This window comes from Acinonyx jubatus, chromosome A2 (genome assembly GCF_027475565.1).
Source record: "Acinonyx jubatus isolate Ajub_Pintada_27869175 chromosome A2, VMU_Ajub_asm_v1.0, whole genome shotgun sequence".
In the NCBI taxonomy this organism is placed as follows: Eukaryota; Metazoa; Chordata; class Mammalia; order Carnivora; family Felidae; genus Acinonyx; species Acinonyx jubatus.
Window position 1 is genome coordinate 131,015,497 of NC_069383.1, and position 18,558 is coordinate 131,034,054.

The 18,558-nt window shown below is 39.8% G+C and overlaps 1 long non-coding RNA gene across 1 annotated transcript; it reads left to right on the top strand.

The window, feature by feature from the left end:
• The first annotated feature begins 262 nt into the window (after positions 1-262).
• LOC113593595 (uncharacterized) lies at positions 263-18,356 on the top strand. The gene is made up of 4 exons (XR_003413878.2): positions 263-1,901; positions 1,999-2,343; positions 11,944-12,048; positions 15,082-18,356. It is a non-coding gene; the product is annotated as an uncharacterized LOC113593595 (long non-coding RNA).
• The last annotated feature ends 202 nt before the right edge of the window (positions 18,357-18,558 follow it).

Sequence of the window (18,558 nt, forward strand, 5' to 3'; positions counted from 1 at the left end):
TTCTTGCCCTCTCCATTCCAACCCTTGTTTAGGCAACCATCATCTTTCATCAACTATGATAATACTTTCCTAATATATGTGCTCCTCCCACCTATCAGTCCCCACTCTGCAGTAAGAGGCAAAGTGTTTGAGATGCATGTTGATCATTCCACTCTTGTATTTAAAAACCTTTTGGTAGTTTTCCATTGAGCCTAAAATAAAGCCCATAGTCATGACCATGGTTGAGAAGGCTCTGTATCCCTACCCCGGTCTACATCTCCGGCCTCATCTTACAACACTCTCACTCTTGACTTGTGCTACAGTTTTCTCTTGGGTCCCTGAATGGGACAGGGAAACTTCCTCCTGGTAGCCTTTTGCTCCAAAAGAGATCAAGTCCCTCTGCTACATGCTCCTGCAGCCCTCAGGGTATCATCTCTGTAACCTTAACCACCATTGTAAATAACTGTTTTTGGTATTACTTGCTTGTTATCTGCTTTATCTCTTTCCTAGAGTCACCATGAGAGCAAGGAAAACCAGTATCTTATTTACCACTGTATCTTCAGAATTGAGCATGTATGTAGTACCTGGCCTATAGTATACACTCAACTGTTTGCATAAACAAATGAATAATAATAAATCAATCAAAAGTAAAATATGAGTTCACTATCATGACAGCATACACAACAAACTTTTTCTCTGAATAAGTAGATGGTGTGCCTTCCCCAATACCTTTTGCTAGTTCTCTTGGTAGCCAATAGCATGCTTTTACAAAGTGACACATATTCAGGATGACTGCCTTGATTTGTGTTAGTCAACGGCTATGACACTTAGTCAAGGAAATTGGCCCATACGTTGTTTAAACCCATACTTACCTGCCACTAAATCTGTGTTGGATTTTTTTTTCTTTTCCTTTTTTTGCCAGAAGAAAAGAAATGAAACTGCCCTGAATTTTCAGTCCTCGTTCTCAGTATTTGATATCTGAGTATGATCTCATGATAGAGCACACAGCTGACCCCCGAAGAATAAAGAAAAGTCTACAAATGTTAAAAATCAAAAGAAAGCACTTAGAATTTCATTATATTGAAACTAGAAGAGATCCCTCCACCCTCCAAAACCTCCTAGTCCAACCTCTCTGCTCTAAAGGAAATAAAAAGATGTAACAAAGGGAAGAAGCTTACTTACCAAAGGGAATATAGTGAGTTTAGTGGCCTGGGTGATGCTAGAACACAAGTTTTCTAATCATCTACTGTCTCTCTTTCTGTCTTAGTAGGCACTAGACAGTAGCACTTTCTGTAATGCTGGAATTGTTCTATGTCTGTGCCGGCCAAGATGGTAGCCACTATCCACATGTGGCTATTAAGGACTTGAGATGTGGCCAGTACAACCGAGGCAATGCATTTTTAATTTAATTTTAATTAATTCCAATTTAAGTAGACACATATGGTTAGTGGATACTGTATTGGATAACACAGTTCTGGAATATGCCAGCTAGGTCAAGGAAAATAAAACCAGTAACATCAAATAATTTTCTATTAAACTGGAAGATCTTGAATTACCTGACAGTAACCTTTCAGGACAGGGATAACAAAGAAAGAAGGAAATACGATATGCTTGGTTTCAGTTAATGGAAAACAACAACAACAATTCAAGCTACGATGCATAATAAAGAAGATGAATGATTTCTCTTCTATAATTTTTTTGTTACGTTTATTTTTGAGAGAGACAGAGACTGAGTGGGGGAGAGGCAGAGAAAAAGAGGGAGACACAGAATCCAAAGCAGGCTCCAAGCTGTCAATAGAGAGACTGACGCGGTGCTCGAATTCATGAACCATGAGATCCTGAGTGGAAGTTGGACACTTAATCCACTGAGCCACCCAGGCGTCCCAAAAATGAATGATTTCTTAAAGGTTGAGAGTTCACAGGTGGGGCTCACCTCCTAAACTCCGTGGCTTTGATTCAGTAATTCCACCAAGACTTCAAGGACCTAACTCATTTTCAACTCTCTCTCTGTCTTTCCAGGAGCGCATCCTACGGCAGGCTCTCCACAATGGATCAAGCATAGCTGCCCACAGCTGTCTCAGTTATGAGCTTCTTCATCCACATAATGGCAACAGAAAGAACTGTTTTGATTTCTGTCAGATGAGCAAGGAAGATTCTTTTTCAGCTTCCACTAGCAAACCACTTCTCGTATGGCTTTAATTTAACTTGGGTCACTTACTGCTCCTGGTAATCAATGACTTGAGCCAGGTACTGGCTTGGCCGAGGGAAAAAAAATCATATTGCTAGGCTTAGAGCCACACCACACTCTCCAGGCCCAAATCAAGAAAGAAATCACTTTCTGCCAGAAGAGATGCATGGAGTGAGGTGACTGTGGTACTTAAGGGAAAATTAGGACAATAGTGATAAAGAGGAAATGAATATTGAAGAGAGACCATTGTGTTGACTAAAGCTAATAATGGTTTCATATGTATTTTTAGAACTGACGTACTTTGATTTTTTTTTCCTACATATAAAGTGTTAAACAACAAAAAATTTGAAGATCTAATTGGTTTTATTAAGTGATTCGGAGGGGAGCTCCAAGGAGATGTCCAAAATGGAAGATTTTGTAAGAAAGAAGGTGGGGCAAAGAAGTTGTTTACAAAAGAAAAGGAAAGAGTGTTTCTGGCAAGGTCATGTTCTCTTTGGGGAAGTGCAGGGGGTCTTATTAGGTAAATTACCTCATTTTCCTTGGGGGTGGGGATAGAGAAGTGTCCTTTGACAGACTGCCTCTTTGGTGCTGACCAGAAAATTCTGGACTCAGTTAAGACCACATTTCTGGGAAAGGTTAAAACTGATATTAGGTGAGGTATTAAGCCCTAGTTTGGTGACTTGGCCAAGCATAAGTGATTTTTTTTAACGAAAGTAATATATTCATATTTTAAAAGGTAGAAAACTAAAGATCTAAATAGTAAACTTTTGGGGCTACTGGGTGGGTCAGGTGGTTAAGCATCCAACTTTGGCTCAGGTGATGATCTCGTGGTTCATGGGTTCGAGCCCCGCATCAGGCTCTGTGCTGACAGCTCAGAGACTGGAGCCTGCTTGGGATTCTGCATGTCCCCTCTCTCTCAGCCTCTCCCCCACTCGTACTCTGTATCTCTCTCTCAAAAATAAATAAACATTAAAAAAATTAAAATAAATAAAGTAAAATAAAAATAGATAAATAAATATTTCTATTTGCCACTTTTGTGGCACCTGAAATGCTCAGGTCATGATCTCGCAGTTGTGGGTTCGAGCCCCTTGTTGGACTCTGGGCTGACAGCTCAGAGCCTGGAGCCTGCTTTGGATATTGTGTCTCCCTCGCTCTCTGCCCCTCCCCCTCTCATACTCTGTCTCTGTCTCTCAAAAATAAATAAACGTTAAAAAATAAAAAAATAAATAAATTGAAAACTTTTAAAGTCAACTATAATTTATCACATGTAAGTTACCAGTACTTACATTTAAGTGTACATAAACTTTTCCAAACATCCTTATTTGGTTTTGTTGCTTTTCTAACAATTGTACTTTAATATACAATGTGTTTTATGATTTGCTTTTTTTCTCTGAAAAATATCACATTTTCCAATGCCACTAACTTATTCCTCTAAAGATGACCTTAGTCTACATAACCAACCTAAAGTACTTTTCTTTCCCTAAATATTTGTTGCTTGTAAACTGTAGTTGATCTCACTCCTGTGCCAGTAAATTTCCTGCTATGCAAGACCCAAGAATTAACAACAGGAATGTTTTTCTTTTTCTATAGGATCTTACATGATACCAATGGTTAAACTACAATAGACAATCATAAATCACCTTTGGCTGGCGTGGGCTTAAACTCCATTAAGTTTTCTTGACACCTTAAGTTTGTCTCTAACTTCTCTTCAAGTAAATTTCCTTTCTGGTCTTTGTCTTATTATCAATATGGCTGATTATCTCTTTTCTTCTGGTTTGAATTTTAATAATGGGGGAAGATAATTTCCAGAAATAGAAACAATACAGAAAAATAGAAGTGTATGTGTTCATATATAATATAATATAATATAATATAATATGTATAATCCATAATTCTTTGGGCCTCCTTCCTTTTCCTTCTTTATTTTTTGACTTTGTCAGTAACACACTATAATAGAAAAGCTAAGAGAATGAACTCTGGATTTCAGCTACACCACAAACTCACCATTAGATCCTATGCAAATACCTTCCCCCAGTTGCCTGACTGATACCTAATTCAAAAGATTGTTAGGGTGTGCACCAGAGTGCCTGAAATTCTAAGTCTCCATAAACTCTTAAAATTAAATTTGATTTATATGTGTCACTAAGATTTAGCTCTAAATTTTTAGATACTTTGTTACATCTCCATGCTTCTGTACATTCAACGTTTTCTGTTTGAAACATCCTGTTTGTCTTTCCATTTCTTCTTTTTTTTAATTTTATTTTTAAATGTTTATTTATTTTTGACAGAGAGAGAGACAGAGCATGAGAGGGGGAGAGGCAGAGAGAGAGGGAGATACAGAATCCGAAGCAGGCTCCAGGCTCTGAGCGGTCAGCACAGAGCCCGACTTGGGGCTCGAACTCACAGACCGCGAGATCATGACCTGAGCTGAAGTCAGAAGCCCAACCGACTGAGCTACCCAGGCGCCCCTCCTCTTTCCATTCCTATGTACCTTTCTTCTTCCCCTTCCACCTCCCAAATCAACCCACTTGTGTAGATTTGGTTTTGGTACTACATTCTCCATGGAGTATTTCTTGGCTTCCCAAGTCTAGACTGGACACTCCTCCTCTGCAACCCTACACAATTCAGTGCCTGCTGCATTCGCCCCAGCATCTCTGCTCCGTGCCATATTTACTTATTCACTTGTCTGTCCACTAGACTATCTTTCATCTCTATATCTTCAGGTAAACATAGTGCCTTTCTGTTCTTCAAACCTCTTATGCCTTTCTTGGCTCCCAGCTTCTGCACATCCTGTACCCTCTTTCTGGAACATTCTTACATCCTATTCTTTGGCGCTTTTTGAATCCCTCTGGTCTCAGAGATACCTTCCCTGTCCTTATCATTTCTTGTTTGAAAATACACCCTCGTTTTCCAATGTACAGAATATATATCAGATTTTGTTTTCAAGCCATAGACTGCAGGCCCAGCGTAAGCCATTTATACCCGTATTTCCAACCTGAATATCATCCCAGTCCTCCCTACCCACTCCCACCCTCACCATACTCCAGTCACTGTGGTCTTCCCTCAGTAATACATTCAGGCATTCATTCACTCAGCAAGTATTCATTCAATGACCAAGGGACAGGGACTAGAACTCCAGAACGGGTGACCAAGATAATCATTGTGCCGTCTCACACACTCCAAATACTTTCCAGATTCAGGGCCTCGGTACATGCTATACATTTCTGTTTTGTTTACCCCTGTTCACTCACCGTCTGGCAATGTACCTGGCACATAGTAGGTGCTCAGTAAACAGTTCTAGAATAGATGAGTAAATGAAAGGGTGAGTGAATGAATAAACATAACCGTTTCTCATTTATTCATGTTTTAGGGGTTTTACGAATTCGCAGCAAAATTCTGAGCAAGCGGTTGGCAGTGGGATGCACAGGGAGGAGGCAGGGAAGAATTTCAGATGATGTGTCTGTATGTGTATGGGTGTTTGTGTGGGAATCTGAGTCTGAGAATGCCTACATGTGCATCACCAACCACATCCTGGTGCCAGGAAGAAAGGCTTTTTGCATCACTTCTTGTTTTCTCTCATCCACCCTTTTGTCCCTTTCTCCTCACATACCATATTGACAGTAGGCCTTCCCCACTCTTGGTTTCCACCCTCACATTCAGGTTTTTTCATCCTGTAATGGGGACCATGTGGTATCTCTGGGAGTCCCAGCTTAGAGAGGGGAATCTAGTAGTTACTAGTTTAGAGTAGAGGAGGAAAAGAGAATTATAAAAAGGAGTTCAAGGGAAGCTTGGATGTGACTGAAGGGGGTAGAAAGCATGTGTGCATGCCCCCACTTAGATGCCCTAAACCAGAGGTCCCCAATCTTGACTATGGATTACAATAACCTGGGGGAGTTTTGAAAACTCTAAACGTCCAGACCTCCACCCCAAATCAATCATGCCAAGATTTCTAGATCTGGGATGCAGGCGACAGTATCTTTCAAAGCTCCCTAAGTGGTTCCAATTTGCAGCCAAGTTTGAAAACCACTGTACTAAAACAAAAACTTACTGCAGTAGGCCTCTGGTCACTATAGCAACTCCAGAAATACCCACGATTTCTGTTAATTAGTTGCCAACTGAGAAGTACCTTCTCTGTGTTTATCTGCTTTAAGGTTAGCCCAATGCCTGCACCTTCATGGAAAGCTTATTAAGTGCTTAATATGATAATAGTTACCATATAAACTTCTATTTTGTTAATTTGGGGTTTTTTTTCTTAGCTCTTATTTAACTGTGAGCATTATGCGAACCTTAGATTTTCTAAGCGCTAAATGGTTAGTAAACTTCATGGTTTCCCGCTTACCTACATTCTCCCTTCTTGATTTTTAATCGGTTAGTAGCCACAACCCCTTTGCTTGGGCTAAATGCTGGTTGTAGGAGTCTCTCCTATGGCTCCGGGCAGTCGGATTCCCCGGTCACGGTCAGAGATGAGCAAAGAAGTCAACGGGTGCCAATGATACGCAAAGACAGGTTTATCAAAACAGTTCTTCATTCATCTAAAATTCAGGAAATGATTTTCTCTTTTTGTCCAGACCTGAACAATGAAGCAGGTCATTGACTCGAAGTCATTAACAGGCATGTGGACATTCTAAAGAGGTTGCCACCCTTAACACGAGGCTGCTACCATGGAAAGCCAAGTGCCTAATGGTAAAAATATTCTTCGCTGAATCAAACCATTCAAGTCCACACAACACATACTAGACTTTCCCTGGGATAGTTTGAGACAGTTTGAGTAGGGCTTTCTGTTACGTGCAACCAAAAGAATCAATCCTAATTAACAGAGCATTAATAGACAGCTTACAACAATGGAAACATAAAACTAAAAATGCCGCAGAGATTTTTAAATCCAAACTCCTATTTTAAAAATAAGAAGATTAAGACCCAAACCACTGATCTGACTTGTGCAAAGTGACACAAAGGACCTCACTTTATGTTTACCTAGATTTAGGTCTTAATCACAAGTGTCCTCATTGCCAATCCATTGTTCATTCTACTGACATAGAAAGTTATCTTCATTGTGAACACTCACTTTAATTTTCCAGTGTTGCTAAATTAGCTGTGATGACCCTAATTTTTAAAATCCCATTAAATTTCCTTGGAAGGAACTCTCTCTAGAAATAGATATTCTCAGCATTCTCTTTAAAGACACCCTCAAAGCCTGTAGATACCATCTGATTTTTAAATGTAGACGTCATGAAAGAATATGTAAAACTGTAGAAAATATGTATCACACAACCCACCCCCAACCAAAAAAAAAATATTTAAAAGTTCTATCCAGTTAGGCTGCTTCAGTAAATTATGTTGCTGAATATATAAAATACTTGAATCTAAATTTAAAAATGTTCCCCCCCCCTTGATTAACCAGATTGTCCCCTCCCCTATATATAGGAACACTGTGTGCCTGAGCCCACTTGCCATCTGTCACCACATTTTCCAAACTTCTCTTCCACCCCCTCCTCTTACACAATCTTATCACATAAAAATATTAGATTTCGGGGATTTGTATAATTTCATTAAATTTTCTGAGCCAAGTAAAAATAGAGGAGGTATTGGTGTACCAAACTGACTCAGTTTTTGAGTGCCCAACACGCGTCTGTAGTAGCCAGTAATGCCTTTTAGGTAGAATTTATGTGGCCAGGAATAATAGGGATACGTTTTTTTTCCCCCTAATTATGGCATCTCCTATTAGGAATTTGCAGATGTTCCCCATGTTGCAGAGAGGAATTTGGAGAGATTCCAGAGAATCCTGACTCATATACCATCCTGTTGCTTTGTTTATTACCTTTTATAAAGTTTTGTGAGTTTTCTTAGATTAGAAAAATACTTACAAGCCAATTGGGGATTATCCATGTTACTGCGTCCCCATCTGCTGCCCCCCCACAGTTTGAGGAATGATTTTTAACCATCCAAATACAGGGTGCCTCTACTCACCCAAGTACTTAATGACAGACACTTAAGATCTTCCTTGGTTGCTCTCTTTCCTGCTTCTCACATACGATCCAACAGAAACCCTAACCAGTGCTTTTGTTTCCAGACCACGCAGGAGGTCTTTGAGGAATAAGCCTGGGGACTGGGTATATAGTATAAAGTGTACCACACAGTAAGGGACTGTTAGGGATGGTCCTCTGAACTTGGTTCTTCCCTGCTTCTCTACATCTGGAGGAGGAAAGAGGCTTGTAATGAGCATCCTGTTGTGTCTACCGAGCACCACCTCTTCTCCCATCCCTAACCCTGGTTCTATTGAAAGGCTCATCAGTCACAGCGCCTCAACTATTCTCCAAACACAGGGGTAGTCACAGGACTCCAGGCCTGACCAATCAGGAATTCCCATGCCCTGCCAACAGAGACTGTTCTAAGCCCGGGCGTATTACCCAAGAAGAACACTAGGGAGAAAGAGATTTATTTCCCATATGACAAAGACTGGTGGCTATTGGTGCCATTCCGTAGACAGTGAGGAAAAAATCTGCCTGTGGCAGCAGGGAATATAGTCATACCCAGACGAGAAAGAGACAAATGAATGAAAAATGGAAAAGGAGAAAGAGGGAGGGGAGTAGGAATAGTCCAAATCAGGGGTCAGCCAACTAAGGTCTGTCTCTTGTTTTTGTAAATTAAGTTTTATTGCCAAACACACACACATTTTTTAATGTATTGTCTATATCTGCTTTTAGAGTACTATGTTAGAGTTTAATTGGTGCAGATGCCATACCTGACTGAGAATGCCTGAACAAGGACACATAAAGTATCTTTGTCCTTTTCAAAGACCTTACAATTCACTGAATTGCCAGAAATACAAATACATATTTATAGCACAATACGATGATGGGGGGGACCCAAAATACAGAATTAGAAAGAACACATAAATCAAACAAAATAACAGTGGAATAATGATGATAATAATGTTACTGATGATGGCAGTTACCATTCATTGATTGCATATTACATTGCTACTTCATGTGTATTGTCACTCATCCTCCAAACAACCTTGCAAAGTAAATGTATCAGTCAGGATAGGATAAGTTTTGCTGCAGTAACAAACAACCCCAATATCTCATGCCCCATTTCCAAAGCGGATCAGCAGAAGACCCTGCTTATTGCTGACAGCCAAACCCCAGATGGTAAAGGCTCCTTCTTCACACATTTCCATATGTGACTCATTGAAGTAGGGGACCATAGCAAACGACACAATGACTCTAAAAGCTTCCATTCATGAGTAAAACACATCACTTCTTCTCAGATTTTATTAGCCAAAACAAGACGTAGAGCTATGACTAGCACTGGTGGAATGTAATACAACCATGAGCTCAGGAGGAGAAGATGTGGAAATATTTAAAGAATGGCGGGAGTGTTTACCCAGATAGGTGTTGTTAGTTCTCACCTTTCCAATGAAGAAACGCAGTAAGAGAAGTTAAGGGACTTCTTCAAAGTCAGAGCTAACAAGTAGTAGTGGTTGTATTGAACTGAGTCAGTTGGACTCTAAATTCCAAGCCCTTTTATGCCGTACCTTATCATTATCTTCCCTCATCAGCTTCATCTGGAAAATAGTACAGTTTACCAATGACAGGAATAGTAGGTTGCATGACAGAGGACCGAGAAAGAGATATAGGCCTAATGAGCTTGGAAATAGTAAGCACTTTAACCTTTTTGTTAAGGAAATTTACAAGATTTAATCAATGTTTAAGCAAGATATGGAAGGTGATTTTTGACTAGAGAATTGGACTCAGTGTGGAATGACTACGGAGGGGGAAGGTCAGTAGAGAATCAGGATGAGGTAATATAATTTGAAAAGAACAGTGATCAAGAGAGAAAGAGAGAGAGAGAAATAGGGAGAGAGTGAGTGAATGAGAGAGAAGGAGTAGTTGTAAGGGAGATTTTAGACTGAAACTATTCCTGTTCTTGAGTGCCTTAAGTATAATTCTTTCCTAAAAGGTTCGGGTTCAAATATTTATGAGACAGAGTTACTATTCCTTTTAGAGGCTTGTCAAGTGTAAAAGAGGAGGAAAAATCTGTTTGTGAAGGGAGTTTACAGTATACTTAAAGTTTATTTTAAAAATAAATAGGACTTGATAGATAGGGCAATAAACAACAGGCCCCACCAGTAACCTGCCAGGAGCACTAACAGGAGGCATCTGTAGGCTGCCAAGAGCCAGAAATAAGAATGAACAGTTCTTACTGTCAGAGAGTCAGAGGAACATTCACAAACAAAGAGATTATTTGGGGTGCAACCTTTCTAAGCCAAGTTACTCTGTCATGCACACACTCACAGTTTATGTGTAATACACCCACACAGGTAAAGTCACATCTGAGTCAGATGTTGCTGGCTCCCTTGGCTATGAATTCCAGGTTTTGTTTCCGATTGAGATTGTTACATGGCACACAAAAATATGTAGAGACCTTTAGAAAAATGGAATATTGTAGGGATATTAAACTTTGTGTGACCTCAATCATTAGGAAGTACATGTGATCTGAAAGGGGTCTATGTGTTTCCCTCTAATCTTTCTTTCTTTCATTATTTATATTTATTAAATGTATACAGTTGTGACTTATTATTTATGTGTGCCTACAATGCTGGGTAGGATTGCAGGGCCTGGGGATACAGATGTGAAGAAGAGAAATGGTCTTTATCTTCGTGGAATCTCCTATTTTAATGAAGGAGGAAAATGAGAAAACAAATACATGAGGTGATTAAAGACTGGGGTAAATGAAATAAAGCTATGAAAACAATGATACACTAGAAAACCTGAGGGTTGAAGAATGGGACTGACTTTAGACAGTGGTCAGGTAGTCCATTGTGGTGGGGACCTTTGAGCTAGGACCAGAAAGGTAAGAAGCAAACCATGCACTGACACGGTTTGATATATGTTTAGGCCTGTTTAAATTAATAAAGACTTCCTTTCTGGAGACAAAAAAAAAATAATAGATCTGGGTTATAAAGCTCATTGAATGAGGACTCAAGAGATCTGGATTTCTTCGCTGCTGCTTATAATAGCTGCATGCCCCTAAGCTAGCCATGTAAACTTTATGAGTCTGGATTTCTTCATCTGTGAAATGTGTGAGTTGGGTCGGAGGATCTGTAAGGTCTCTCTAGGCGTTAAAAGTTTATACTATTTCCTCTTCTGTTCTTATTGTATGTGCATGCGTATAAGCACATGTACATGCAAGCACACACACACACACACACACACACACACACACACTGGATGCATGTATGAAGTTTTATTTATCTGTCTATCTATTTATTTATTTATTTATTTATGGCAGAGAGAGTGTGAGTGGAGGAGTGGCAGAGGGAGGGAGAGAGAGAGAGAGAGAGAGAGAGAGAGAGGGAGAGAGAAAGAATCTCGAGTAGGATCCATGCTCAGTGCACAGCTGGATGCGGGTTCCATCCAATAACCCTGGGATCATGACTTGAGCCAAAATCAAGAGTTAGACGCTCAACTGACTGAACCACCCCAGCACACCAAGTCTCTTGTTTTTTGATTGCTGTAAGGAACAGACCCAGGGCAAAATAAAAATGCATACTTAATATGTTTTCGATATAAGTGACAAATACCTTGCCTTTTCAAACAACTCTACCTTTGCTGAAATACAATTAGTCTATTCCATAAGCGTCCCTAGGAACCAAGGTGACTACTTTATGTTAGAAGATATACCCACACCCTTCTCCCAAACTACCTATTACTGGCCACAGCCTCTGATATTACAACAGTATGTGACTCTTCTTCTGTATTCTCCCCCTCCAGAGTACCCCAATCCATCCACATCTGATTGGATCAGGAAAATAAAACACCTGACTCAAATAAGCATCAACCATAGTTTGGCCACAGATCTGGAAATGAAGAGAAAAGGTGAGTCAGGCCAACAGATTGGCTTCCAAGGAATTTGGATTTGGGAATGTGAAACATGATATATAGGTTGGTGGCAAGGCCAAAAATTAAGGACACATAAAAGACTGCCAAAGCATAATGATGACAAAAAATTTGAATGAAGTCTATTAATTTTCTGACTGTTCTGACTACTGAGTCTCCCAGAGCTGTTTAGATCCAGACTCACTTTCCAGTTTCATTTTCCATGAGGCCCTGACATTACAGTATTTCCTATCCCTGAGATCTATGAAATTTCCATGTTCTGTCCACAGCCCCCATTTCTACTTGAGTTAGTTTAACTGGATTTCTTTCAGCCACGTCGCAGTCACAAAATGTGACTCATTCAATAGATAAGCTGAACTCCGTGGAAATGTTCATGGTGACCAGATTTAGAAACGGGAGCAATTTTTTTTTAATGGGGGGAAGACTTTGCTTTCAGGAAATAGAGGTCAGAGGGCCATGAGTTGCTTGCACACAGAGGTTTGAAAGGCACCTGTAGGCAAAAAAAATGGATGCCACAAAACACACCATTTGGAGGTGCTCCAAAATTGCTCTGGAAAGCCTAAAAGAGAAGCCTAGAATGGGAATATGTGACCCACAGTTTTGCTAATGAGAAGCACTCAACTTTGTGGGAAATCAACAGCCCCCGGAGCGCTCAAGCACTTCGCTTCCCCTCCTCCCATCTTTCTCCCAGCACAATGCATGATATATAGTGAAAAATAATAATTCTTATTAGTGGAGGCATGAAATTCTCTCCTTCAGGAACCACACCGGAAGGCATTTTTCCCTAGTCATTCTTTAAAGAACACTCTGTTTTCCACCCCTGCTTAACTCTTCAGAATTTTTCTTAATTCTGTGGCTTATGCTCCTCAACTTAGGGACCACGGGGAAACAAATCAAGCTTGTTGTTTTTAAGAAGAGGGTGGTATGGAGTGATCGTCCAATAGTCACTTCCAACTGCCATCTGTGATAAGTCTGTAAAACATTTCGTTTGCATAATATATGGGAACGCTATTAAAATACAGCACACTGTTAGAAGAAGGGGGAATATTCTAAGTCAAATTATGTCTCCTCATAAAACAGTCCCCCTGCTATTGGCAGCAAAGCAGAGTTCTTCAGTATTGCTTTAAATTAAAAAAAAAAAATCGGCTGCGCAAGGAATTACCAAATAGACACTGAACCTAGTTTAATCCAATTCTGTAGACATGTTGTGAAGTTATAATGAACACAAGGCTGAGCAAAGGTCATTTAGCAGAAATATGCCTGTTTAGAGTGAACATCTTCTCTGCTCTGGGGTAAGCAAGGACAGAACAGCAATCAGTTTACAAAAGCAGGCACTGTGGGCCATCCATAATGTAGACCTATATATTTGACCTAAAAAGGCCACTGCTCACGTTTCCAGAAAGGAAAAATGTATATCAAATGCTTTACCTGCAAGAAAAGATCTCTGTGTTTAGTCAGAAGTGGGCCAGCAAACTATCGGGACAGCATGCTGGAGAATCTAGTGAAGGAGTATGGAGGGTCCTTGGGCTTTTCATTCATTCCCTGTCTCCGTCTCTAGAATACTGACCTAATTGCTCTAAAAAAGGATACTTTGCTTGTCTAGGTACCGAATTTTCAAAGCAATGCTATTATTCTTAGGTTCAAACCAGATTGTGGCTACCAATGTGGTTTTTCTAAAAGCCGCCAGGTTAGCAAAGCAAAGACCATGGTAGTTATTTAGTGACTGGTCAGGTCACCTCCACAGACTATCCAAATTTCAATGATCACTTAGAGGAAATTAGAAGGGAAAACAGGACAGGAGAGAATGGCAGAGGGTGGGTTACCTTCAGTGTTTTAATTAGCCCAATCTAATAAAGTAATGTGAATTACCATTGAACAGCTTAAACATCATTGTTGAAGAATTCCTATTGAAATGTAAGCCCTGGAAATAACCTTCAGAGGCATTTTTAATTGTCTGGTTCCAACTCTGTATAGGGTGTTCAACTCAAGGCTGGAAAAACATAGAAGTGGTTTTGCCTTACAAACAGTGTGAATGACAGTCACTCCTATGTCCTATTCCTTTTAAGACAGATGGTGAGAGCACAGTTTACTGTTCAGTTTCAATTCACTGCTGCCTTTTATAAGCAACATGGTTAAGCAAGCTGCTAAAGAGAAAGGCTCCAAAGCCATTCTGCTTAATTTTAACAATACCAGGATGAATCCTCATGCTTTGATATTATGGTTCACTTCCCTGTAGTGTTTTATGAAATTTGCCTTAAATTTGTCATCCCAAACTCATGACGGATGGAATTCAGATGGTCTCCTAAAAATGAAATCTAGGAGAAGTTTATAATTTTCTGTGTCATTCCTGACACCATTGTCCATCTTTTGTTTTGTACAGGTGTTTCTCATTTTCAGGTCTCTGCCTCAATGTGCTTTTATGGGCCCATTTTATTTCCACACGCCACCAAAGAGAAGCAGAGATGCTCTCCAAACTTGAATAATCCCACACCTGGATTTGTGTTTTCCTTTATACTGAGTGCTTAAGGTGGACCAGTCACTGTACTAAATGCTTAAAGTCTTTATCTGTATTAATCTCACACAACTGTGAGATCCATTTGATAGATGAGAAAACAGAGACTCAGGTTAGGTAGCTTTTCCAAAGTTATATGACTCATACACAGCAGAGCAGAAATGCAAACCTAGGTGTAAGGTTACAGCCTCACGTGTTAACATACTTCACTAATCAGCTCCTGCCCTTAAATCTATTGCTCAAAGGGAATGCTTCAGCAATGAGTTTAATAATAAGGCCTGAAAAAGAGCAGTGTTACCTTTGAAATTCCAATCCAGGCTTCCATTTTGGTGAATTCCCACCGGGCCACTAAACACCTGTGTTATTTTGTGCCTAGACCAGGTGGAGGGAAACTGATTTTCTTTGGGGCGGAGACAAAGAGAGTTCATGCAGGCTTTGCCCCATAAAAAAGGCTAATGTGTATAACTATACTCTCCCTTATGTTTAATCCCATACCACAGTGCAGTTTCCAGAAGTTCCGAGATCCAGTCTTATAGCCATGCTTGGAGCCCAGAGATTGGTGCTTAGATATTCAAGTATTTGTTGAAGGAATGAATGAGTGAATGAATGAACAGAGGCTTCGTGACTTCAAGAGACCTCAGTGTAGGAGACTTTCACTCTATGTCTTGCTTTCACCAATTATACTACAGATACCTGTCCATTGCCTGGTTTGTGATTGCCAGTTTATTTATTAACCTAACAAAATCTCCACCCCAAAGCTTCCCTTGGATCTCTCCCCCTTATTGAAAAATCTGTGTCCACCCACAAGCTTATCCTTAGTTTCAGAATGAATTTCCTCTCATGATAGTTTGACATTATTTTCTCCATACCTAGACTCCAAGGGATAAAGGGGTGGGGGGAACCAGAGATTGCTTTTTTGTGCTTTAAATTAAAGATAAATCATCAGACTTCTTAAAAATGAAATGTTAATAGTCTATCATTTTCATTCATACAAAAAATATTTTTTGAGTTCCTACTGTGTGCCAGGTATAAGAGCTGAGGTATAGTCTGAGGATGCAAACCAACCAGACAAGAATCTTTGACCTTGTAGAACTTAAATTCCAAAGGAGGGAGCCAGTAGTGAGCCAAACAGACAACTAAAACACAGGGTGTATTAGGAGGTGATAAGCAGCAAGAAAAGAAACAAAGAACAGCAGTGGGATAGGCAGTGATGAGGGCAGGGTGCAATTTTTAATGGATAGGGTGCTTATGGGTTCCATTACAGCCCATCACAAAGGTACACTGAAGTCCTAACCTCCAGTATTTCAGAATGTGACATGATTTAGAAATAGTCTTTGCAGACGTCATTAGTTAAGATGAGGTCATGCTGGAGTAGGATGGGCTCCTAATACAATATGACTGGTGTCCTTCTAAGAAGATAGTGTGAAGACACACAGGGAGAGTGCCATGCAGTGAAGAGGCAGAGGTTTGAGTCACTCAGTTAAAAGATTTAAGACCACCACAAGAAGCTGGGAAGAGGCAAGAAAAGATTCTACCCAGAGTCTTCGAGGCAACATGGCCCTGCTGACACCTTGACTTGGGACTTCTAACCTCCAGAACTGTGGGAGAATAAATATGTGTTTTAAGCCACCCAGTGTGTGCACTTTGTAATGGCAGCTCTAGGAAACTAAAATAGTGGAGGGGCTGGGAGAATCCTTCAACTGTGAGGATGACATCTAAGAAAAGACTTGAAGTTGGTGATCAAGCCACATGTGTAGCTATCTGGGAGAAAGGGAACAAAAACCACAAAGGCAAAGCAGTAGGAGCAGACTTAGTATATTCATGTGGCTACAAGGAGGCCACAGTGGCTGGGGTAGGGTGAGGAGAGGGGGTATAGTCAATGAAATCCAAGGGTAATGAGATCTAAATACCATAGAGTCTTGTAGCACAGTAGTGCTCAAACTTTAGCTGGGTATCATAATTACCTGATGGACTTATTAAAACACAGATTGCTGGGCCCACCCCTAGACCACCAGACTTTCTGAATAAGTAGATCTGGGGTCAAGCCTAAGAACATGCATGTCTAACACTTTTCTGAAGCCGATATTTTGGTCCAGGGACCATCTTTGAGAAGCATGGTTGTAGAGCATCATTATGACTTAGATCTTTGTTCTGTGTTAAGATACAAGCTATTACAAGGTTAAAGCAGAGGAGTGACACAATATGACCTCTATTTTAGCAGGATACTGTGTTCATGGGTTGGGAATAGGCTCTAAGAGGTGACAGGTAGAAGCAGAGAGACCAGTTATGACATTATTGAAATAATGTGAAGCATGTATTTAAAAGTTGATATGAAAAATTAACAACACAAGAAAACAGCAGGTGTTGGTGAGGATGTGGAGAAAGGGGAACCCTCTTATACTGTTGGTGGGAATGCAAAGTAGTGCAACCACTCTAGAGAACAGTATGAAGGTTCCTCAAAAAGTTAAAAATAGAACTACCCTATGATCCAGCAATTGCACTATTAGGTATTTAGCCAAAGGATACAAAAATACAGATTCAAAGAGGTACATGCACCCCAATGTTTATAGCAGCATTATCAACAATAGCCAAGCTATGGAGAGAGCCCAAATATCCAATGACTGATGAATGGATGAAGAAGATATGAGATATACACACACACACACACACACACACACACACACACACACACACAATGGCATACTACTTAGCCATCAAAAAGAATGAAATTTTGCCATTTGCAATGATGTGGAGGGAGCTAGAGTATATGATGCTAAGGGAAATACGTCAGTCAGAGAAAGATAAATACCATAAGATTTCACTCATATATGGAATTTAAGAAACAAAATAGATGAACATATGAAGGGGGAGAGAGAGGGAAACAAACCATGAACAACTCTTAAAGAGAACAAACAGGATTGATGGAGGGAGGTGGGTGGGAGATTGGCTAGATGGGTGATGGGTATTAAGGAGGGCAAGTAAATACAACTGGGTGTTGTATGTAAGTGATGAATCACTGAATTCTACTCCTGAAACCAATATTTCACTGTATATTAACTAACCAGAATCTAAATAAAAAATTGAAAAAAATAAAAGTAGATATCAACTAGTATGTGTTACATATGACCCAGGGTTTTTTTGGAGAGGGCAGGAGCATGTGGGTTAGTCCACAGAAAGTGAATATATAACTAAGAGACCTAAGTTACCTGGTGCCTTGAGAGCTTGGCATTCTTAGAGGACAACTCTTATTTAATATGAGTTATATTACCTCTGAGCAGCACTACCTTCCCTCCTGTCACCTCCATGCACAGCCAATTCAGCAATCAAGGCCATGTCACATCTTGAGATTTTTAATGGGCTCTGTAGGCCATCCACTGGAGTTTTGAATTCTTGGATTGCTTTTAAAAGAGAAAAAGGTCTCTTTCCTCCATCCTAACACCAACCCAGAATTCTTTGAATTTTAAGAGTTTTTGCTTGAGTAGCTAATGAGGACTCTAATACATATGTCCTGTTAAGGCTCTCAGATCATTCCCACAATGACCTTTAAGAAGGTCCTAAAATAGATTAGAATATATGTATCTTTTTATATAAAGCCTAAACCTTACAGTGGAAGAAATTTCAGATGTGAAGAATAAAACAAAATACTAGGGTTAATAATGACCAAAAAAGTAATATTTAGAAGGAATAATACATCCAACCTTTACAGAGCATTTGATTTCTATTATCACATTCTTTTTTCACTCAGTGTGTGCTCTCACCTTCCTATTGATCTATCATCCTGACAAGACACTCATAACATCTACCCAGACTGCTTCAAAACATAATGGTTTTATTTCTTGACTGTTTGAAAGACATTTTTATTTTGTAATTGTTTTTTTTAAAGACCTTGACTTAAAAAATGAAGTCTTTTTAAATAACCAGAATCCTAGAGAAAGACATAGCCTTTCTGCTGCAAGAGAAAAAGTGAAGCATCCTCA